The sequence below is a fragment of the Falco naumanni genome, chromosome 12, assembly GCF_017639655.2.
Source record: "Falco naumanni isolate bFalNau1 chromosome 12, bFalNau1.pat, whole genome shotgun sequence".
Lineage (NCBI taxonomy): Eukaryota > Metazoa > Chordata > Aves > Falconiformes > Falconidae > Falco > Falco naumanni.
The window spans coordinates 12336271-12361581 of NC_054065.1; the positions used below are offsets into that span (position 1 = coordinate 12336271).

Below are 25311 nucleotides of genomic sequence, written 5' to 3' on the forward strand. Positions count from 1 at the left end.
CATGAAACTACCACTGTAAAGACCAGCAGAAAGCTTTTTCACAGCAATTTACCTAATTTGTACAAATTGAAGGAAAGGCATGTACCTCAGCAGAAAAAATGCCAAAAGGGGGAAGAGATAAAGAGCCAGGTACATACAATACTATATTATCGTCTTAGTGAGTATAATGTGAGAACGGTTAATTTATTTTTTTTTAAGCTTCACAGGGTCTTAGAAGCTTGTTATATGTTTTTAAAACCACTAAGCTGAAAATAATTAAAAATTGAAAGCTTCTGATCAAAAAAATGACCCAAAGCCCATCAAAATAATTCTGTATCTCAAATTAATTCATAAAATCCATTTGAGTATTTTAACATGGTTGCTACTCAAAAGCTATAGCTGCACAGCCATCCTTATTGAATGCATGCAGGCCAATTCTGTTTCCCTGCATGTAAATGCACTTAGTTTGCTTAAGCACTTCCGACCTCTTGGACTCTGGCTTGAGGCTGCAGGGCAAGTTTCACCAAGGAAGAAAGTACTCAGATGAAATGATGATTCACACACTTTAAACATCATTCTCAAGCATGCAAGATCTGCACCTCTTATAACGCATATTTTGCCATCCTAAAACATGTTAGCCATCTTTGTCCTCTTTTCTAAGCCAAAGAAAACTTTTGTTCCAACTCTCCAGTATCAAACAATTTCAAAGATGTAAGCAAAATTAAATACTTAAGGGAAATAATTACTCAACAGACTGAAGTCAAAAGGCCTAGTGCTACAGTGTCTCCTCATTATTTTTTTTAGAGTAGAAAAGAGTAAATTCTAGCATGTTTTTAAACAAGTGTTTTCCTCTTGCAAGAGGATTGTGTCTGCAGAGCAATCTTTATCAAATTCTTTCACTTATATTGGTGGGGGAAAGCAAAAAAACCCTAAGATCTTTCCTTTGTTTAAATGCATTTCCTGCCTTCCTTACTGCTATAGACTGTGTTGTGGCAGACCTATTTATAGTCCAAAGAAAGGAAAAAGAACCACTGGAGGCAGGAAAACTAAGTTGGGAAAGAATAGAAGGAAGCGTGGCTGCCATTTAGCCAAACAATCTAGAATTAATTGAGCTCAAAAGAGCCCTAGCCTCAGTAAAGCTGCTGGGAGTGAACAGAGCACAATCCTGCTTCTCTCTCCAGGGCCCTGCCAGGGCTGCTGAGCCTGACAGTCATGTACAGGACACTGTCTGGCAGCGAATGATCTCAGCATCTCAACACCATGAGAAGAACACTTTAAAAAAAGGAGTGCGGTGAAAGTTGGATACCTATCAAATTAAGGTAAGTCTCCTGGTATTTCTACTCGCTACATGCTTCATGTCTTTTCAGATGTGGCCAGACTAGTAAATGAAAACAGAATGAGCTTTGGAGAAGGAACTGTATCTGATATTTGGATAAAGGTTTTGGCAGGATGTCTGATTTTTTAGATAATCTAAATTCAGTTATGGATTCTTCAGAACTTCCCTTAAGCAAAAAGAAGCCTTTGCCATGTATTTGTAAGTTTGCCATTTTCCTCACCTGTGCTGTGTTCACTTTATAATCTGCCATTAAGTACCAGAGAAATATTGATGGTAACTATATGCTCCAAAGAAAAATAATCAAGTCAACTCTGTATTAGGTTAAATTTATAATTTAGAGACAGAGAGAGGGAGGGAGAAGTATATGTAATACATATTTATACAATATGTGTTAATTTAGAATACATAAACATATCAAAATGTATATAACTTATAATAGAAGTTTTGTGAGAATTTAGTCTTATACTCATGCAGAACATCGGAAGGCAGGAACTTAGCCAAAACTGAAGTACCTGAAAGTTCCTATAGTTTTAGAATTTATTATGGCAGGTAATTTCTGTGTGCTTGCGTTTACATAAAAATACACTATATATAGATATCCATATATATTATTCATTGTGTTTTGCATTGCAATACCATGTAGTTGCCATTCTGAGGTCTAATTTAAACTGACAGTAGAATGTGAGTGGAAATTTTTAATCTGCTTATTTTCAAATACAATGCACAGAGTTATACTACCACAACTGCATGTGTAGAAAACTCCATTTTAAGACATGGCAGTGCACAGACCATATTAATTCACTGAATCAGCATCAACAAGACAGACTTTTAAGAGGAAAAAATGAGATGTTCTTTTAAAATTGTGTTTAATTTCTTCAATTTCCAACATGTCCTTTGCTCTAACAAAGGAAATGCTATTGTGATTTGAAGGCAGGAGGATAGAAGCTGTAGAAAACTAGATTCAGGATTTCATCATGTGATTTTCATCTTCTTTCAACAATCTATGATAATAACCTTTTATTAGTCTCACTTGCGTTAACACATTACCTTCCTGCATATGACATTCAGATTATTCATTTGTTATTCAGATATTACTTAGGATTAGTGGTTTACTGTAAAAAAGTTGCTGGTGAGTAAAAAGGAAGTGTGATGTGTTGTTATTCTACTGTATCCCCGCAGGCTGCTATTATGCTTAGTGTTTGTTATTGTGAAGACAGCAAGGCAGGATGTCATCCATGTAGGTGAAAAGCTGCGATAGGACAATTGTCAACAGCAGCAGTCAGCTGAAAATCTGACCCAGGGAGGTGCCAAGCAGCAATTTCAATGAAGCAGATGTTAGTCACTGCTCATAGGATCAGACTTTTCTTTGTTTGATTTCAATGTACTCTATTATTTAAACGAATTCTCATTTCCAAGAGGTTATAAGCCTGGTCTTATGAAAAATAAAACACCTGTAGTGGGAGTAAAAATAGAAGCCTGTACAGATGTTTGCAAGAGAAAGCTCTTTAGATTGCAATTTGAGTAACTAGCATAGCATGCTCTCACTCAGGTAACATTCCTTGCTTTCAATTTCAGTAACCGATTCCCCTGCAAGACGACTGAGCAGAAACCAAAAAAAGGGGTTTAGTTTAAAATGTAAGGTTAAACTGTGTAACCACCATTATACTAGATCAGCTTTTGTAAAACTGGTAGGACGCAGGGAAGGAATGGAGGCAAATCACCCAAGCAAAGAAGCATTACAATTTCTGCTGTTAAACAAATGCAATCATTTCCATGAGATGTTGGTTGCACAGCTATTGCAATACAACTGAACAGCAAACACTGGATCATTCAGATTTATTCACGTCTGCAACATTCACCACAATGTTATTTTAAAGCTTGGTATTGCTTCATGAATGTAGCAAAACAGAGGCCATTGCTTAGCTATAAGAAGATAATCTGAATTCGCCAGCTGCATTATACAGGAAGAGGTGATAAAATAAATGTACTGATGCACTTTTGCGTTTATCTGTGGAAAACATGTTATAGATGGTACTTAGAAATTGTATTAATACTCTTAATAAATTCATATCCTTAATGAAGAATTAACAGAACAAATTCTGATGAGAGGCACAGATGCAAACCCACTGAGGCCAAGAGAGTTGCTCACACCACTGAGAACAGAGGGTTTTTATTCTGAAGATAATGACAACCTACTCCACTGGCTTACTCCACTAGTTTCTGTTTCTTATAGTATGTTGTATGGGGAACATGGCAGTAGCTCGAAGCTACTCTGCTCTTTCTTCAATCCCTTCTCCCATCCTAGCATCTAGGACCATTTCAAAGCAACTCAGAATCAGGGAAAATGTGTTAGCGTTACAGCTAGTGGTGGTCAAAACATATTATTTTGTTTCCATATAAAACAGATTGACTTAGAAAAAATCTGGCTTAGATTACTGTTAGGTTTTCTGTCTTCGAGAACTTAAGGCCGGTGTTTTGAAGCCTGTGAGAGTAGCAACCCTAGTTTAAAACATGGAAACTGCCTCACATAGTCACATAATCATAGAAGCAGCAGTTCTAGGGGAAAAAACCACACACATTAAAAGATTTGTTCCAAAACTGTAAGAGTTCACAAGTTCATGAGTTCAAAGTTTGCAAACTGAGAGTTTTGTCCTGAAGATAGAATCATTCCATAAGGCCTCAGAATGAAATTTACACCCCTGCACCTTATAAAATCTTAGTACCTGCTGGGGCCTAACTACTCTGCAAGAGATCCTTTGTATATAAACACTTTCAAGTTTTCACAAGTATTAACAGGGTTGCAATTACTAAGACTCCGAGTTACAAATTAGGAGAATTTGATATACCAGAAGGAACTGGATGTTCACAAGCTTTCTACCCTGCTATTGTTTTGCCAGGAGATATAAAGAAGACTAGGGTTGTCAAATAAATATTTCGGTCAGCTGTCACTACTGTGCGGGCAGCATGCTTTTCTCATTCCAGGAAAGCTGAGTGACTTAAAGAAAAATCACATGACTTAAAAAAAAAATAATGCACTTCGGGTGACAGACAAACCATGCCATGCTCTCATGCAAAGGCAGCTCAGGTTTAGTAGGATTTATTATTCCTCATGCAATTGCTCCAGTGTAAGTATCTTAATTTCTCCCTAAGCCCCTATTCCACTATTACCATATGCTCTTACAAGGGAGCTTTGTGCTCCCAAGTCACAGTCAAGCCCACTAACATTACAGGAAAAAAAGAGCAGAGACTTAAAAGTACCACTGTGTCTGTTTGGGGCAGTCAAAGCAAGATTTTTTTGAGAACACATGTACAGTCTACAGTTGTCTCACTCAAAAAGCAGAACTGGGGAAGAGGGAATATAACAAGAAACCCAGCTAAAACACAGTAAGAAATCAAAGTTCAATACTGGACAGCAGCAAAATAGTTCTACGAAGAGAAGCAGCTGCTCAACGCTTACAACAGAAATGTCAGTGCTAAAAAATAATTTCTTTGATAATGTCTAAAAAACCCTAGCTTATAACTATGTGCTGAATAACATCCTGACTGGTGCAAATGTTTATACAGGTGCTTAAATTTAAGCATATGAGTAGTCCTATTGATTTAAAGCAAAATTACTTCAACAGGCTGATAAAATTTAAAGCCAGGCAGAGTCATTAGATCATTTAGTCTGACTTCAAACACCACATGCTAATTTTACCATTCCTCTTGTCTGAAACCCAAAAGCTTGCCTGCTTACAATGGAACCTACAGATATAGTATGTTCAAGATAAGATTAAGGGGAAGATCATTATGCTCTACATGCATGAGTAGTGACCCACTACAGCGAGAACTGTTCAGCATGACACAAATCCCTTAGCTCAAACAGGAATTAAATGTTGCACAGGCTTTGTACCAGCTTACTACACAAGGGTGAAGGTCAATGTGTGTATGGAAGATGGACTGTTTCTCCCAGAAGTCTATATGCTATCAGAAAAAGCCATTAACTTTGGTTGCTTTCCTACTCTTCCAGTGGACAGAGAAAGCAGTAAAGCTGCTTTATAAGTCAAACTTCATGCCAAAGTGCAGCTATAGTTTTTGCCTTCATTTCTCTCATTTCCCAAAGACCATGTGCAAATTGTGGTACAAAATAAGGAGCCACCATTCACAAGCAGGTAAGACATAGAGGTGTTAACCAAATGGAGACATACAACAAAAATGAAATTGTCAGATCCCTTATCATCACTTGAACACTCATAGGCAGTTTAAAAAGACTTATTATTTGAAGAAGAGACAAAAGTGGGAGGCTTGACCTGGGGCCTTCCTTTCAAGGATCAGTAACAGTGAGTTTATAATATATGAATACTCAACAGCAGAACAGTCCTGTGGAAGGATACAACACACGGTCATAACAAACAAAGGGGGGGGGGGGGGACGGGACACGACAAGAAAGACTGTTTTGAAGTACAAGTCCACCTTGCCCACAATTCATACTCTATTCCCAGGATTCAAAGATCCTTTGACTACAAAGGATGTCCACATTGCAACAGAACAGAGGAGTTGGAACATAGAGCTTCCAGGGCTTCTTTGAAAACACAGCTAGGGAAAATGGGATGGCCTGTGCTTTATGCAACTAAGAGCCTAAAAACACTTAAGCTGATATATGTCCCAAGTGACTGTATTCACAGAACACCCGGAACAAAGTGAAACTCCACTATATGACATAGTACTACCAATGCTTGTTCATAGCAAAATTTAATCAAAAATACAATAGGACACACCAGCTAAAGACTCCTCCAAGGAGCCTGCAAGTCCAGTAACTATGCAGACATCTTCATGTCTTGGGTTAGCACAGAAAAGACATGTTGGCTTTTAGAAGTATTCTCATCTTTATCTTCTTCCTATTGCCAATGAATTTCACGGTTGGCAATCTCCTTGTTACTTAGCACAGTACTTCCATAGAAGCTGAAAGGTACACTACGGGAAGGAGAAACCTGTCCCAGCTCTTGACAGCAGGGGAAAATGGCAATCACACTACCATGTTTCAGACCTCAGCTCTTCTGTAAACTCATTTCAGCCATTTACTCCCATTTCTGTGGTGGGTATCATCTCAGACCACTTTATTGCAATGGTCCCCAAACAGACTGTGTGGACACAAAAAACTGCACAATGCAAAATATAGCCCTGCTGTAACAGTTCTATAATGCAGGACCATACACCTCCAGGAATATGAAAATGTGAATTGGCCAGTCTTTTGCCAGTATTGCAAAGAAGTGATGCCACTCACTCTTTGTCAAGCACAAATGTAGTAAACAACCAAAGCAGTTCTGCTGTCATACAAAGCACTGTGGGTAGTATGCTCTGTCAACATGATTCAACCATATGCACAATAACGTGTGTGTATGTGTGTGTGTGTGTTAATGTTCTGTCAAGCTTAACAGGTCTGATGTTGTCCCACTAATTAATTCATGATAGTTTACATTTTAAAGCTTAGGTCACTTTAGTTAGAGAGAACAAAAATTAATGTGTACCAACATCTCTGTGATAGCTCAGCATTCTTAGGAACCTTTATATCCTAACATAGTTTATATCAGCTGGCTTATTACTAAAGGGAAAAGGAAAACTGAAATAGCATTCAATCTCAATTGAACTATAAAGTATTCTTCATAATTTCAGAAATGGGAAGAGGCAAGTGAGGGGAGTAGACTAATGCTGAATTTTTCCAAGCTGCCTGACCTTCCTCCTAGTCATGGCTAGGCTCTTCCTTCTCTCTTTAAACAAGAAACCTCCATACTGCCTTCATGTAATGCTGTGGTTTTATACTGCAACACAGCCTATATGGAATTGTGGACAGAGCACATAATTCTATGCTATTAATTTGTATCTATTAGAGTCGGAGGGTGAATAACTGTCTTAAGCAATAATTCAAAGGAGAAATAATAGAAAAAAGCAGGGTAGTGTCCTCATACCATTGAGAGACTGAAACTGGAACAGCAGCAACAGAGAAAGGCCCAGACTCACACAAGTATAATAAATCCAGTAGTTATATATACTGAGACCTTGGCCCTAAGGGGCTCTGGCATACAAAAATACAAGGTGTTGTGACTATAATAAGCAAATCTCCTCACAACTAATGAGCATAGAAGCAATAGCGTCTCTCTTGTCTTTGCACTGGATACTTCATAGAGCACAGAAGGCACAGATGGATCTGAAGTCACTCATCTCACAGTAAGTCTGGAAGCACGAACCCCAAGATGTTTGCATGCAGCAGATCTTAAGACTGGCTGCTGGATAACATACATACATACAGAAACACAGTCTTCAAGATCTGTTCCTGAAATGAGCATATCCATCCTGTGGAATATAACTATTCAATTTAACTGTGGTAATAAGACAGTGAAGAGCTTTTCTTGCTTTGTTGGGTTTTTTTAAACAATGAATATATTGTCTTTGCTACAGGACAGGTCCTTATCACCTGCTTTGACTGCATGGCACAATTTCACTCTGTCCCCTAGCAAAGGCAATGACACTACCCTTTAGCATTCATGGTGCAGAACAACTTACACTTGTAAGTCCATCTCTGTACTTCAAGGATTCTAAGAGAAAATTTATCTTTGTTTCTAATGGGAACAAATTCTATTTCAATAACTAACAATGTGAGAGATACAGACACATTCACCCATCAGTTGCTTTGGTGAGCTATTTCATGAATTCCTGCTGCTTTTGTAAAAATGGAAGTCACAGTACCGAATGAGAAGCATCGTGGATAAACTAGGAAGTAGCACGCAATCTCATCATCAAACAACTAAGAATCTATTAAACAAGAAAAAGTTGCTGAAAGCACTGAGAAACTTGAAACCAAAACGCCTCTTGGTCACTTGCTGCTTTTCCAAACAAGGAATTCCTCATCCCAGTCTACCCAAGAACCTTGACTGAACACCAAGAGATGCTTTTGATGCAACTGAATGTTTGAAGACAATACACTGGATAAAAGATAAATTTATTGGCTCACCCACACATCACCTAAAACAATTAAATAACACTGAGACACTTAATGCTGCTTTTAAAAGAACTTCCTTTCCACCACAGTTTCTTCACTGCAACAGCCAGTTAGTGTTCAATTTATGCTGTAGGCTTTCAACAAGGTGTTTCCACTTACAAACATGCCCTACAACAAGACAAACACAGAAACAAAATTATGGCATCTCTCTGTGAACCAAGTAAAATGAACTTGAAATGAAAAACATTGTAGTCTTACAATAATAGCAACAATTTTAATAATTAGAGTTTCTTACATATGTTGATATAAGGAAGGAACCAGAAACTGCCATCTTTCTCTGTAAATACTGTGGGGTTTGGGAGTGAGGGAATAAGGGAAGAAGAGAGTTGGTTTTGTGGATTTGTTTTTTTGTTTGAGTAGGTTTGAGGTTTTCATTCACCCCATTAGTCATTATCATCTCCTTTCTAAATCTGAGGACCAAAGGTGCAGAAAAATTAGGACTAGCCCCTATTTTTCATGCCAGATTCATAATACCTAAAATCTAGTATCTCCATATACTTCTTCAGAGAAAATATTACATGAGTTAAGGCACAATCACCATTAACTTACAGCTGTGAGTACACAGCACTTCCACAAATCAGAGCACAGGTTCTAAGCTGGACATTCAAGAGGAAAGAAGAAAAAGGACAGGCGAGCCACTTGCATATGAGTGAAAAGGCCGCCATCTGGTCTTTCTATTACCACCAGTCTTATACAAGTCACCCTTACTGTCAGACTTCAGCCTTCCACCTCCCACCTCTGCCTCCTGGATCCTCTTTCCTTTACTCTTACATGTCTGTGCTTTGCAGTTGGATAGATAATTGTAGGTCTCTTCCAACTGAAATTTCTATTCTATTTCTCTCCTATCTACCTCTTCTGCATCTTAGTACCTTCACTGCACTAGACTTCCCTCCTCCAAACTCCAGTAACCCCTTCTTCATATTCCCCTCTATTCCATGCATACTGCTTCTGGGTTTTCCGCTACACAGACCAAGTGCTTAGGAGAAAACTGAGAGCCATCCACAAGTGATGGGAAGATGGCTAGGAGGACAGGTAGCAGCCCCTCTGGAACATAGCATGAGAAGCACTGAGGGCATGGACCATTGGCAGAGTGGCTTAATCCCCTGAGAATTCAGCAGCACAGTAATAAACACCCAAATCTCTATTGAGCAAGTGAAAACATCAGTCAGAAGCTTGCAACTGAACATAATGTTTACTGTATTTTATGTAACAAAATAGTCCCCCACTCCATGCCATGATGCAACTGATCTGTCAAAAGGCAGGTCTGTATTTCAGAGCCAGAAGTGTTACTGTTTTTCAGTGCCATACTTGGAGGAAACGTTTATCAGAGTGCAATAATTTTCTACCTCCATTGTTTCTGAGAATGGAATTATCAGACATTTTAGTTTAATTCACAAACTCCAAATTTCAGGCAGGTACATACCATATCAAATTTCAGTTGAAATTACCATATTCTCATATACTTAAAATCACTCAAAAGCATTTTTTTTCCGATGAAAAGCAACCAGCAAATTTAACTCTAGACATTGCTATGGGCTCCACCTATGACACATTATTACTGATGCAAAGAAAGGACTGATATCAAGGGTCATACCGAAGGATGACCTAATTTGAGGATGCCTTATCCTCTCAGCTCTTGCTTTCTTAGCCGTAACATGATTATTGAGTGTACCCTTGAGTATGAAAGAGGACGTACATAGCGCATTTGTGGTAGTCCTGTGCCCCCTAGAGCATTATATTTAAGAACCTGGAATTGACTTAGATTGCTAGAGGTATAACATAGCCTATAGATGTGTAAACTGATTAAATGTAAGGTTGAGAGACTTATATACAGTATTTTCAGCAAAATGTCCTCTCCATTATGTCCTTCAGATGCCCTTTAGCTGGCAACTTAGTGTAAGTTGGTCTATTTATAGCAGACTTTTTAATCACACTTAGGTATTTATAAAACATCCTGTCTAGTGAAGGCTTCCATGGTCTGCTTTCATTCACTTCTACTGATAGTGAAGGCTATATAATATCTGAGGCAGTGAGGTAGACCAGCAAACCAGGCACTGTTTATTAGTTATGGATTCCACATATTCTAAAAGGCTACAGTCAAATCATAGTGCAACCATTTAGGAAACAAATGCAGTAACACAGACTTGCAGTTAGTGTACCCTGACATTTATGTCCATCGAGAGTCTTCCCTCCTGTTATATAAACTCCAGAAGAACACGTTAACAAAAAAAAGACATTTCCAGACAGCCCACAATACAGCCGTCCATGATCACCATGTTCAGAAAATAACTCTATATTCCAAAATTTTGCACAGTATCAAAGCACAGATGCTGAGATTAGCTCTCTATCACCAATCAATTATAAATGAATGCACCTACGGTTAATTATATGACACATAAGCAAGACAGCCAATTACATCTAAAAAGATAAGAGAAACAACAGTTAAAAACAAGCCATGAAATAAAGCCTCTCCTATAGTAAGGAGAGGCTCTGGATCCATTTATGCAGCATCAATAAAAACAAACAACTTCCTAATCTCAAACTAAACCAAAAGGGGTAACTAATCCATTCTTTAATTCTTTGCAACTTTTCTAAAAGCTATGTGTCCTATTTAACATTAAAATTTTAACTTTACGTGCACCTATTCCTATCACAATTCAGTGCTAATCGTACTCATTTTTTGTTGTTCCTGTTCAGTATTTCTCATAGCATGTCTGAGAAATCTATGTTCATTTCTTAGTTTCTGAGGCATCAGTATCTACTGGATAAAATGTACCCTTTTCAATCCAGTTTTGAGTTGTTTTCTCAACAGAAAGAAAAGTAACATACTGTTGTGTAACAAAGAGCAAAGCTTTTGTCACACAGAAGATGCCATCTGATAGATGTAAGAACACATATTCAATGCATCTGCATCAGCCAGCTTCTTTTTTTGCTATGTTATTTCCTTCAAAAAAGGAAAGAACAGAAAAAAAAGGAAACACTCCACAAAAATTTTGAGACTTATTTTCAGGAGTTATACCCAAATTATTTCTATGTTTTGTTTCATAATGACAAACCCGTCTGTCTAGCACAAGGAGCTGATAAAACTTTTTCCTGCATAAACCGCCATCAGAGTTTATGGCAATTTTACTGACCCATAAAAAATCATTTATTTGCCTGTTCATTTCAGAAAGTACAAAGGCTCCTTTTCTTTTTAGGGAGTGCATCCCAAGTTGTTTGTGGAATATTGCCATTCAGTCATTATCATCAAATTATGTTCCTATGTGCAGCATGACTACCAAGTAAAAACAGGCAGCTATTCAGTGCAGAGCGGTAACTGTTCTGTGTGCTATTTCAAATGGTGCAAGTACCAGCATTTCATCAATGGTATTAAAGAGTCTTGATAAATGTAAAAGAGTACGATTGACATTGCATAATCAGAGAAATGGACAAACTACTATTAACGGCATTTGTGGACTGGTAGACTACTATGGAGCACATTTCAATCATGTTTTCTTCAGTATCAGCAGGGAGTAATTTTGTAAGAAAGTCTATAAAGAAATTTAGTATTAAAGCTGCATATAAGGTTCTGTTACTCTTGATCTCAAATGAAAGTACCTTTTAGGGGAAACAAAATGGCATTTTTCAAATTTGGTTGCGGCCCATGCCCTAAAGTACGGTGGGTGCTTTCTCCTTTCTCTAAGCAAGGCCTGGTATTTTACACCCAGCTCTGTGAACAGCCATCTACGGTCTGCAGGAGCTCCCGCCTCAGTTCTGCACAGGCAGCTCTCAGTCCCTCTTTGAAATTATCACCCCGCCAAGTGTCCTAAACTTAAACGAGCTCATTCCTCGTGGCCTTATTTCTCATTTTTAAACTCATAGTTTTTACAGTCTCCTCAGGAGATCATTAAAAAGCCCCTGAGGAGGTTTTCCTACGATCTCCTTAGGAGATTGTAAAAAAGCCTCTGAGGAGGTTTTCTTACAATCTCCTCAGATCATAAAAAAGCCTCTGAGGAGGTTTTCCTCCTCAGCAGGTCGGAAGGCCCCAGTGTTACAGAGCCCCATGCACTGGGCCACTCGCCTTAGAGGCCTGATGTAAGTTCCCAAGACAGCTTGGGGAGGCCGCCTCAGTGCAACCTCCCAGAATCGCCAAGAGGCACAACTTGTAGACACGCTCCCATGCCTGATGCGCAATGGGACAAAATGGTGCTGCTGCACATCTGCAGCAAACATTTGCTGTTTACCTAGCCATTAACCTACTACTCCACATGCATTCCTCCTCCCGTTGCCCATCCCTCATTTCTCAATGCAGATCTGGGGCCTGGCATCATACCGCACTCAGGCGTTTCAAGCACGAACTCACATCTCCGGCCTCCGAGGTGAGGGGTCCGAGGAGGCTGCAGCGAGGACCTGAGGCCGCTGGGGGCTGCTGTGGGGCCTCCCCGCAGCTCCTCTCGGGCTCTGCGCCGGCACCGTGTGCCCCCTTCGCACTGAGTGTGCTTCTGCCCTTTGAAATGTCCGGCCGAAAGGGCGAATCCCCTCAGAGGAGCCGCCGCTGAGGGCGCCGCGGTGGCCCGTGAGAGGGTCCTAACGGCCGGCGGGGCGCGGCGCCCGCGCTGCCTCGCGGCCGGCGAAGGGCGGGAAGCTGCCGCGCCGGGACCATGGTCCCCGGGGCATGGCGGGAATGACCCTCCTCAACCGTAAACCGACGGGATTTTTCGGCTCATGCTTCCTTCTGGGTTGTTCGTTGTTTACCTGCGTTACCAGGGTGTGGGCGCAGAGGCAGACGAGGCCAAACAAGGCACCAAACCCTCCCCGTCGCCAGGGGAAGGGCGGGCGAGCGACCGCGGAGCTGGCGGGAAGCCCCTCACCGGGGCTCCGGCCGCGGGTCTCCGGGGCGCCTTCACCCCTCGGGCTGCCGGTGAGGTCCGCTAGCGAGCTGGGAACGCCCCTGCCTGGCCGGGCTGTGAGGGTCCATGCAACGTGGGAGAGTTTTGCTATGAAAAGCTGTCGAGATGTTGAGGAAAGGAGAGACCCACAAAGGCATGGGTAATGAGCACGAGGCGCCTTCCCCGCTGCTGGTGGCTGCAGGGTTTCATAACCATGTGCTGCTTTATATAATTTGCGGAGCTGGGTAAGGTCAAAGGAAGCAACCTGAGTTACCCTCTCTTGCTGCAGCCCTTGTCTAAAGTGGTTTGCAGGCTTGCATTGATTTCTGATTTATGTGCCAGCTAGATGTGCTATTATCACTTAATTTTAACAACAGGCACCTATCCGGCTCCAATCTGTGATGCAAATCCCTTACATTTCTTCAAATCTCTGCTGCAGGTTGGTGCAGGTTGTATTTCAGAAAATGTCCCTTTATAATCCAATGACACCGTGCAACCTTGCAAAATGTGTATTGCTTACCCAACAGTAACCATGACCACATTCTATAGTGAGGTATGGCAATTGCCTGTGTCCTGGCAGTCTTTCCAAATTAAAGCACCGCTGCAGTTTCGGTACAGTGTATCCTACAAGTGGGATGGGAATTAAGCATTTCAGAAAATGATGGTTTGCATCTCACCCTCAAAATCCCATTGACATTATGCCTTTGTCCTTAAGTACCTAAATAGTTTCAAATAGGTGACCAAGCTAATGGGAACTAGGCACAATGTTTCAGTTGAATTTCAGTAATTATGGCTACATATTACCCTGGAAAATTCCATCGGAATCGGTTTGTTTCTTGACTTCAGTGTTTCTCCTTCATTTGTTTTATGTCTGGGAACATGAGGATAAGGATGCTTTTGTTTTCCATTTTGCTCTCTCTGTTTAGACTGATAGTCCCCACCTCAGAAGGGCTATCACAGCCTGACTAGACAATGTTTGGCACAATGCAACCCCATCATCCATGCTGTAAGGATGCTAGATACCACAATTGAAATTATCTCCAGTATTAATAAGGCACTCATTGCTCTACTATCCAAACACAAAAGGTAGTGATGTTGCCACTTAAGTGCAACTAATCCCCAAGGGCAGGATTGCTTACATTTTGTGTGGTTTGTGGAGGGTCCTGGTCTTAAAGATGCTATGAATACCACAGCATTTTAAATTGTCTGGTTCCTGATGGTATACATTCCTAAATTTAAACACAAAAAATTGTGAAGTCAGAAACAAACCTGAAGTGATTAACAGGGATGTGTTTAACTTTCCAGTTTTGCTGCCCCTACTGTTGAATAAGGCTTATCTGCTATTCGGTGTTAGTCATTTTAAAAAAAAAAAAAAAGTTATGGAGCACATAGTGCCACGTTCCAGTCAAATGCTTTAGCAAAGGCTGCTGTTATGAAAAGGATTTTCTAATAAGGGGAATAATGATCTTCAGATTCTGACCTCCTGGCACGGCAGTGAGATTTATCAGGAGGGGCATGTGACTAGTTAAGACACACAGCCCCAGCTTGAAGGAAACAGCTGCTCATTTCATGCTTTAGCACTTGGCAGCTGGACAAGGAAGGGTGATGTTTGTGTTGAATACCTCTGCAGAACCAAGTACAGTAAGTGATTTTCCCTGTTTTTGTTTTTTTTTTTCTTCTTAAACTGCCACTGCTTTCCTATTTTCATCCTAGACCTTTTGTAAAAACACTTCAGCGTGAGATGTATTTTTGTCACTTCATTGATAAGCAGTCATTCATGCTCATAATGTCTATATTTTTCTGACCTGTGATTAACGATAGCGTTGTTTTTGCTCTTGCGGAAACAAGACAGGTACAGTGTTTTGTCCTCATGATAGCCAGGGAAGGAAAATGGTGCTTATTTACTCAGATGATGGAGTGAAGAGGTTGTTTACGATGGACGTATTTTCCTCTCTCTGTAGAGCTAGTCAATAGGTAATGACGCATCTTGACTATAGAGCAATTTTAGTATTCCTTACTTATGTAAGGAATTGGCAGTTACCCCCTCAAAACAGTGGGATCAATCTGAAGAAAGTTGCTTGTGACTGGTTACTTTTTGGGGGTGAATGCAGAGGTTTTTTGGAAAGAAAAATGTAGAAGCAGAGAAATACAGGAAGACAGTGAAGATGCACTGATTAAGATATAATTGAGGTATTCTGGATAATAATGCATAATTAGATTGTGAAGATTGAAAAAATCTTCCCTAAAAACAGGGAGTAAGTCTTCTAAGTATCTCCAGGTTTTTAATTCAATTTTTTAAATGTTATTTCTTCATGAATGATTTCCCCGTCTGATAATTTTTGACTGTTATGATGTGAAATTTAGCTTTAAAACACAAGAATTGGAGTATAGGGTATATATATATAAAGGAACTTTTGATCAATCATTTACATAGAGATGCATTACTTTTTTTGGAGGAAGACTTAGCAGGAATGGGGACAAATGAATAGGTGATGGAGCTTGATACGTGATGAGACTGAGGGATGCCAGGTGTGATGGGGTAGGTTAAAGAGGGGCAGAGGCAGAGACAAGTGGGATCCTGTTGAGGAAGTTGTACATCAAGTCAAAAAAGCCTGTATTTCAGAACAGAATTGAGGGTAAACACTGCCAGGTCTAGTGAATCATGCAGTCCTTCCTTTAAAGATGGTGAGAATAATCCTTATTCAAAGACTTCTCGCATCAGAAAGAGAAACTATTTCTCCCTGAAGACTTTTATTTTTCTTTTAAACCATAGTTTATGGCTTTGCCTGTTAACTGGAAATTTTGTAGGAAAATGTTGATCAGTTTCAATTGTTCACAAATCCAGAAATCTGCCTGGCTTCCTGCCTATTCGTGTCTCCGAGGGTAGACTGCCTTTGAACCAAGAGCTGAAGTACTATCAGGCTGCGGTTACACTGCAGCCCTCCCATGCAGATGGCACATGAGGCCATGAATGGGGCAAGCCTACAAGGAGGGTCCTGAGGTGCCTGGATTTGTGCTTAGGAGCCCCTAATCCCCCAGGAACCTTGGCTGCAATGGGGCCCCTCAGTTCTGTCCAGGTCTTCATCCTGTGTGGTGCAGGGAGAATAAATGGTCCACTGTCGCTTTTTTGTTCTGATCCCACAACAACTTTCTTTTACTGGAGAACTGTAGGAATTCAGCATTTTGGGTAAGACTGTGCCACAGTGTGCTTGTTTCCAGACATTGTATTTTATGTTTGTGATTAATATTGTCTGTTAAGCAAACTGCCCAGTCAGATGAAAAGGACTGTTGAAGGACCATGCTTTGAACCTAAGTTAAACCCCAAATCCACCAGAAAATAGATAGGAGCTCAAACCATTCCTGCTGTGCCACCTTCTTCCCTATCTATGGCACAACTGCTGTGCCAGGGTTGGTGCAGAAGACTGATATAAAGCCATATGGTTCTGCATCAGCTGGATTATGAGCCAGCTATACTTGCCTCTGGAGCAACTGATTTTAGTCTCAGGCATCCCCGGGAATTAAGTATAAAAGGGAACTAGTGATGATTGCATAGTAAACATTAGATAGCAGTGCTTGCCATCAGGTAATAATGTATGAAAATATGTCACAGTGGTCACTGAATTGTCTCAAATAAATGTGGTAAGACAGCTCAGTTTTGTTTCTCTATACTATTAATTATTAAGGTCATTTAGAGTAAAGGAGAATAACTCACCTGGATCTGCACAATTTAAGGTAAACGCCTCTACTTTATTTACAGCTTCCAGCTGTCGTTACTGTATCTTATTCTGAATTAAATTCAAGACTCATGACTAGACTTTTAAATCCTCTGTCCACAAAATAAAGAAAACTTGATCAACATTACAAGATTCTCAAGGGTGCAGTTATTTCAACCCGGTTTGGTAGGGCTACTTGCTTTGAGAAACGAGTGAGTGTTGCAGTCTTCAGGCTCTCCTCACTTTACATGGCGTTTCTGATGAATGCCGACTGCAACTTCTGTTACTGCAGCAGCAGTCATGGAACACCACTGGGCATACACTGATTTTGCACTTGAGCAGAAGACACAAACTCTGTACCACCAGTCTTATTTTATAATACCCTGACCTCACAAAAACACTTGCTCAGTTTTTTTAATATATCCCCCCATCCCCCCCCCCCCCCCCCCCCCCCATTATGCTCATGTAAGTGAAAGCAGGTCTGCATAGGCATGAAAGTACGTTAATTAAATGTCAGCATGCTTTGTTTGGGGGAAGTGCTCAGCCCTTGCATTTCCCATCGATGCATCTTCAGAAAGTCCAATACCTAACAGAAATTGTTCATCCTGGAATTTTTTTTATTATGTAATAGAGGAGATTTGGTAACAGCGTGACCATTGCTGTCTCTGCAGAAGCTCAGTACACACTCACATCACTGAGAGCCTTGTAAGGTTCCTGTTAAATCCTTTTCCTTTACTCTGAGGAAGTGATCAGGGGGGCAGCCTTCCAGTTCTCTGAATGGGCATATTTCTGCTCTATAGGAAAATACCTAGCTGAAGAGTAACGGCAGTTTTGCCAGCCTCTCTCCTTAGTTGAAAATGCCATTATACAGATGAACCACTCCCAGGATGTTCCTGAATAAAGAGAGGAAACTACTTTTAAAAATACTGAAGGGGTACTTGTGTGGGTTTCTTTTTTCCCAAGCTGTCTGGGCCTGGCCACAGAACATTTGTACAGGTATTCTAAACAACTTGCACAAAATGTTTTCTGTTAACATATTTGTTGTATAATCACTTTTCACCACTCGGTTTGCTAGACACATTTTCATGTTGGACCTTTCTTTAAAGTCAGGAGTGGCAGAGTCTTATACATGAGTATTTGAATAAAAATGCTGAGACAAATTCTCAAGTCTTCTGATTTTTGCTGTTCATTGCTTTTCTCTACGTTTTTTCTATTCAATGTGAATAACCAATGCAGTAGTACTTTTTCATTAATAGGTTTGGTTATTGCTATAACATATCTACAAACCAGCTGTCTACCATATTAGAGGCATTGGAACAGGGGGTAATTTTTCTCTTCTAATGAAGGTAAAAGAGTATTAGCTAAAAGCACTGGCAATATCGACAAAACAAATGTGGTAAGTCCAGCAGATACAAAGATTAATTCTGCAAATGCATAAGTATTTGCTGAGCTGAACTCATGAGTGGTCCCTTCAGAAAGCTCAGCTTGCCTCTAAGTGCGTATGGGGTCAGGATCGAAGTGTGGGCATGTGGAAATACCCACACTGATGTTTACAGCTCAGCAGAAAATACAATTACCCCTGAGAATTACTTTGGTTGTTTTGGTGGCCATCTGCTGTCTCACTTCTCTGAATTAACTGCTCCCCTTGCTGCAGTGTCGTCTGACCACATTCAAATAGGTGAAATGGTTTGACTCTCTACACTGTACTGTCCCACCTGTGATGTATGCATATTCCCTTTACTAATGATCTGGAGTTTCTCAAGCAACATCTCAAGAACCTGCCAGGCATAATAATCTGTGCCATATTAGTGAAACCTGAGCTATTCTTGATCAGATACTTTATATATTTAGTTCCTGCAAACAGAATATGACTGTAGCATTTTAACACAAATTTAATACTAGTAATTCAGCAGTATATCTGCTTTGGACTACCACAAAAGTCATACCAAGCTTAATATACTGGTAGCTAATATATATTGATATTATGTTATGTATATCATTGCCTCTCCATATACAACTCCTTCCGCTGCTATTTAAAACTACCTCTCTTTTCAACCCCTACTATGGAAATAGATGTTCCACTTGGAGTAGCGGTGGGCTTGTGCGAGAGAATCTCGAGTGCATGAAGTGTGTGCAGCAACAGGATCTCTGAGGTGAATAAGGATTTTCCATTCCTTTTGAAGTATATTTTGCTCCCCATGCCTGAAACGGGTTGATGATTTTCAATGCAGGAATCAGTCTTAGAGGCTAGTGTTTAAGTCAGTCGTTACATGGTCAAATAGATTGAATGTGACTGACTCTGAGTATATTTACATGCTTGCTAAACATGTTGATGAGGCTGCTTTTGACACATGACCCAAGGTTGCATATATTCTTTGCGTTGATGCTATATTCTTGTTCGTGTTTTTTAAAATATGTAACATTCCTCTAGCTTAAACTCTGGTCTCACCAAACTGAATTTCCTTAATCTGAAATAGCATTATTACAGATAGGCTTCCATTCATAACGAGTCCATCCAATCCGTAATCGTGGTGCCGGTTCATATGGCATGCATTGGTGAGTCCTGTTTGTTTTGCAGTGACCCAGTGTTTGAACACAGAGCTTGTTTGGAAATTTCTGGTGTTGCTAGTGGGAAGTAAAAAAAAAACAGTTTATGCAAATACGTAGCTGATTACTGGTGGGGCAAATTACATCAGAACATCTTTGCTAAACTAGGGCTTAAGTCAACTTACTGTTTGGATATATAGTGATTTTTTTTCATCCAAATCAGAATAGCCATGACATTCCAGCCTTATCACACTTTTCATTAAATAGCTTCCTCAAAAGACTAATAATAATCTCCTCTGCTACAGATGTCTTGCCTACTTTAGCTTGCTTACTCATACTCTGTTTTACCGAATTCATGAATACATACTTCCTGGAACAGCTGCCACCCTTCCTAAAACTCTTGGTTTCCAGGCCCTGCCCTAATGACTGTCTGTATATTTTTATCTTAAGTAGGCATTGGGGCAGGAACTAGAATTCACTTTTTTCTCCCCTCTTCTTCAGTGAGTGCTCCTGCTCTTAAATTATACAGTCATGCTGTTGCTTGCTTTCTTCCTGCACCCCAAAGAAACTTCATTATTTCATTTAATATAGAATTTCCTTAATGTTTTGGGGCTAGAAAATCTACTCTGTAGTCTCAGCCAAGACAGCAGGAGTTTTACAACCCTTCCACTAATGAAAAGAATTGATCCTGTATCTCTCACAGCTTTAAGGAGTGTTCAGAAGCCTTGGATAAAGAGCTTGGGCATCACGGCTGCACTGTTCTAGTATGGGAGTGATGTGCTAGTTGTGAATAGAGGATTTTTAAAACAGGCAAGGCAGAGGAATTTCTAGTGTACAGATCCCAAAAGGATTTAGCAATGACGTAAGCAGAAAGTTTCTAGGTGGTGCTGACTCTGATAGGCTTCTGTTGGGCATTCGGGGACTTCAATATTGAGAACGCAGAAAGAGGTTGAAAGCTCTAGGCAGTCACCTTCTGGGGTGAGGAGGTGAGAAGTGAGAGACTAGGCTAAGAATCACAGCCCTGGAGTCAAGCACTGGAAGTGAAAGGAGCCAGGATGTGGCCTTTAATCCTTCTGTTGGATCTAGTTCTCAGCTCACATTGCGGAACCGAAATAAGAGAGGTGGTTCTCAGGTTAATATATACTTAAGTAAAGGCTCTTTTGCAATTTGCTTCATGTTTGTGTTTCAAAATCTGCTCCTTCTGGAATTCTTTCACTGACTTAACTATATTGATTCAGAAATTGGTGTAAACTCTGATTTGGGCATGGTTATCTGGTATACCAGTGCTTATAGACATTGCTTATAGACTGCAATAGCAGTCAGTCTTTCAGTGTTGAATACTGGGGGAGGGAAAACAAGTCTCTAAGCCTCTGTCTCAGCTTCCAGATCACCATCTTCCTAACACCTCCTGACCTTTAATTTTCTCCCCTTACTTGACCATTTTTTTCACTTCATATTAGCTTTACCATGTAGCCACAGGATTATTCATTTTTTTTAATCATTATTGGAGTTAAGCAGAGCCTTCAAGAAATTCTGATAAGCTCCTTACATTTGATAAATACATGCTAAGGAGTAAATAGTTATGAGTTTCCTCTATAAATACAGAGCAAACAGGCTTGGATGAATTTAATGAGTATCTTCCAGGTTACTCATGAAGGTGACAGGTATTTGGGATGGCCTGAACTAGCCACTGCAAAACTGCTACCAATTAACTGAAGACATTTTATCTCCACATCCAGAAAGCTACTTGGTGGAGTATATATAACAGTAAGCCACTGCTCTTTTTGCTTTTCAAATAATGGTGAATCTTTGTCATAACATCCCCACAAAGTACGCATTTTAGGGTTTTCTGTAATCTTACTCTTTGAGGCAGAAAATACAGGTTGTACTACAAATACATGAGCTTTAGAGAATTACAGTATAGTATCTTAAGACATGGGCATTGCAAACTTAATGAGTTTTGGTAAGGTGTGTTTCTCTGAAGTCCTATTGTAGCAATGTGTTCTGTGGTTGCGGAAGTGGGATATTTGTGTGGCTGCAATCCTGTGTTACATATTCTTTCATACAATAAATATTTAACTACCAAAATAATATTAGCAAACTAAAGATTAGAGTTACTTGTTTAATGTATTACTTATTAAGGCAGGAGCTGTGAGATGCTTTTCCTCTCTTTTCCTTTGAGATAGATTTTTTTTTTACACTGCTCCTTCCCCTTTTTCTGTCTTGCTGTTCTGTATATATTTATATATAGCACCTTCTTCAGATGAGCTTCTATTTGTGTTTCAAATCTTTTGATGAGAAATTTCTGTGTTGCCATTACTCTCTTTTTGAAGAAGGCATTTAGCTTGTTGGCTGCAAACTGTCTTATTGTTAGGAAGGTACGTGGTTATTAATAAAACTCACTCGGTTCCAACAGCTTGGATATAGTAATCAACTTGGTGACGTTGTTCTTGCATCCTGGACTCTGTAGACTTCTTGTATCGTAAACAGTGTTAGAGGCTTGCTCTGTGTCTTCATACAGTCATATTGACACATGTTTCTTATACTGCTTAGTAAGGAAACAAGGTTTAGTCAGCTGGCTGGCAGTTGCTTTGTTTGCTCGGAAAAAAAGTACCATATCTAGTCAGCCATGCTAGAAGGAGCAAATAATCTCTTCCCTGCTCTTCTCTGTTGGAGTCTCACTATTTTAGAAATCTCTGAACTGACTTAAGAAATGCTGTATGCCTGTGTTTAAAATACTGTCTTTGCATCATTAAGAAATACGAAGCTGCCGTTCTTTCACCCATCTTCCCAGGGGAAACTCATAGAAAATAACTAGATGTAAGGAACTGCTTATGTATTTTGATAGCCAACATCTGCTGACAGAATTTCACAACAAAAGATGCTGGATCTCTCCTGACCTTTGGGCTGTGTTTTTACCAGCTTTTGTGCATGTCTGCTTGCCTGGGAGTTGTGAGTCATCAATGACTTTTGCAGATGCAGAACCATAGCACCGCACAAGGCAGACATCCCTGATTCATGTGAGTATGCAGCAGACATCAATCTTCATGAGTTCCTAGGGTCACACAGCAGGTCTGTGTACTGGCATGTGTGTCTGTCAGTGTTTTCTAGTGTACCATTTTAAATTGCATTCTCTCTTTAAAGAGTGACTGCTCACAAATGAATGGGAAGCTGCCACCAGGGAGTGAGAAGGGTTACTGGCCATTAGCAACTGGTCCAGTCTGTCTCCTTATCTGGGGCCTATTAGCACATCTGTGGTGAAATAGCAGTTGTATGTGAACCATTTTCTACATTCATCAAAGGGAAAGCAAAGGTTGATTCCATTAGAAATGCACTGTAACAGCCAAATGAGCTAAAAGAGCCAAAGTTCTGTCCTGCCCCCCTGTCCTTTTAACTCTGTCTTGCTCCATCTCAGACATCCAGCTTCCCATTACTTAAGTCTCTGAAAGCCTCTTCCTGCCTTTATTGTTTTGCCAGTTGCTGCCTTCAATTTACTGCACTGATAAGTACTTCCCAGGCTGTAAATATGTGGCCAAGATATTTCTGAAGCTGACCCCTGTTTTGATTGTAGTCACAGGAGGAAAGGTCAGCAGCAAAACTGCTCTCCCTACACGGGGAGGCAACTCCTCACACTGGGATAGGTACAGGTTGTGCATTCATGGGGAGAAATGTGAGGTAATGTATGGGATAACAGGGCCAAAGAAGAAAAAGTAAACATGCACGTAAACTCCCCTTTTTACAAGGTGATATCAGTGCTTTTATTAGATGCAGTAACTGCATCTAATAACTGTAGTTATTGTAGTTATCTAGTAGCTGCAGTTGTTCTTCAGCTTGGGGAATTCCAGAAGCCAGAAAGAGTGAGAAATCAGATACGGCCATCAATGTTGGAAATTACAGCAGGTAGGTAGGAAGTGTTGAAGTCTCCCTTCACTGGTATCTGTACGGCAGAGATGAAAAAGGGAAGAAGGGATGTGATTTAATGTCTTGCTTTTTGGGACACTTAGCTATGATCTCTACTTTTTAGGTGACCAGCACAAGCCTGTAAGGCTTGACATGCTTGAGAAGCTCCATACGTGTCTGTAATTCCTGTGGCATCATTATAATGTGTGGCTCAGATGTTGGCAATGTGGCTGTCTGCCAGCATGGGCATAGAAAGTATCATGCCATAAGCAGTTAGTCTGCAGTGGGAAATAACTGGAAATAACAGAATTATGTGGAGTGAAAAAGCTTCTTCCAAGGGACAATCAATTTGGAAACCATGGGTTTGTCAGGCAAGAACTTTGATACCAAACTTACTGAATTTTAATATAAGGTAGAGGCTTAAAATTGACTGAAAAGTGGTGTGAAACTGAAAGCAGTGCTGACTTAAAACTGTCATAACTCTTAGGAGATTTAACAGCTTCAAAAAAGACACTACCCAGGGACTATGCTACTATAGAAGAATTTTGGCTTAGTTAAAAAGATGACAAAATGAGCTTTGGGGGGGGGAAATGTAGATCTCCAAGCGGAACATATCAGAAGGTCTAGGTAAGTAGGGCCTAGGATTTCTTAGTAATCTAATTAATAAATAAGTGTGATTTTTCTAGCTTGACTTTAAGAGCTGGCAAAGGTAAATAATAATAAAATGTGAAAATATTTTGCAACAGTTATATGATAATAAATATACTGGATCTTTGTCTTTCAGAACTGAAGAGTTGATTATTTCACCATACATTTTTTAAAATAACTAAAAAAATGTTTTTGCTTGGGCTGGTGCAGTCTCATTAAAGGCATGTAACAGTGTAACCAGTGAAGAATATATGCTGATAAGGTGGTTTTTTTCCCCTGACATGACCTATCTGAATAGATTTACAAAGCAGACTTATGAAAGACTGTGAAGAGCTGTACGCAAGTCTGTGAATAGCAGAGGTAATTGCCAAGTTCCTCTGAAGGCTTACAGGCAATAGTATAACCTGTAAAAAGTATTCACAGTGCATTGATTTGGTTTCTGAAAAAAAGATTATATGAACTCTTATTGCTGTTAGCTGTCCTCTCCTGACGGGCTGTACTTTGGTGTTGGAGATCTCTAATGTTCTGAAGGGCAAAGGTCCTCAGAAGAGCTGCGTCCCCAGGCGTCATACATGTTAACCAAATATCTGATATTTGTAATTGTATTTTTGCTTTACTGGGAATAGCAAAACAATTTTTGTGACAAATCTGCTGAGAAGTGTGGCTGAAAGTTTTCCTCTTTTTGAAGACAAAGTATTCCTTTAGCTCTTCCTTTTAACCTGACGCATTCTGGGCAATTGTACTACCTTGATGCACAGCAAGTGGAAGTAAGATATCCTCATAGTACCTGGAATAACTCAAGGATGTATGTTCAGATTTTACTGTCATTACTGCATTTAAATTACCCTGTAATGAGTTACATTTATAGAGGCAAATGCCAACATGGTAAATTGAGGAAACAAATACAGAAGTGGATGGGACAAAGCTGAAATATGGTTGATAACCAGTTCCATAAAATGCTAGAATTGCAACTGAGAATGAAACGTTTGTTGTTTTTACAAATCCAGTTATCAAGCTATCCATTATTTTAGGGGGGTTATAAGTGAGGTAAGCTGGGGTTTTTTTCTATTGTCTCAGAAATCATCTTCATTATGTATTACAGAAAGAGATAAGAATGCTGAACAAAATGCTGTCTAAGCAGCTCAAGCCTTAATCAAGTGACTTTCTGATTACTGAAAGTATTTGGTCGTGTGACTGTCCGTTAGCATTCCTCATGATTTCTGTAAGCTTCTCTTTTCATGTTCGGTCAGCATGTATTGTACCTCATATGCTAATTTATGAACT

At 39.9% G+C, this 25311-nt stretch overlaps 1 protein-coding gene across 6 annotated transcripts in view; it reads left to right on the forward strand.

Moving 5' to 3' along the window:
- The first annotated feature begins 1032 nt into the window (after window positions 1–1032).
- RASGRP3 (RAS guanyl releasing protein 3) overlaps window positions 1033–25311 on the forward strand; it is a 63077-nt gene continuing 38798 nt past the window's right edge. The window contains exons 1-3 of one of the 6 annotated variants that reach the window (XM_040611600.1): window positions 1035–1298; window positions 19006–19085; window positions 22402–22499. The gene's annotated coding sequence lies outside the window, so the exon portion shown is untranslated. Of the gene's footprint in view, window positions 1299–14752; window positions 14861–19005; window positions 19086–22401; window positions 22500–25311 lie in introns of those variants that run through there. The other 5 variants (XM_040611603.1, XM_040611597.1, XM_040611599.1 and 2 more) reach the window with 5 other exon arrangements.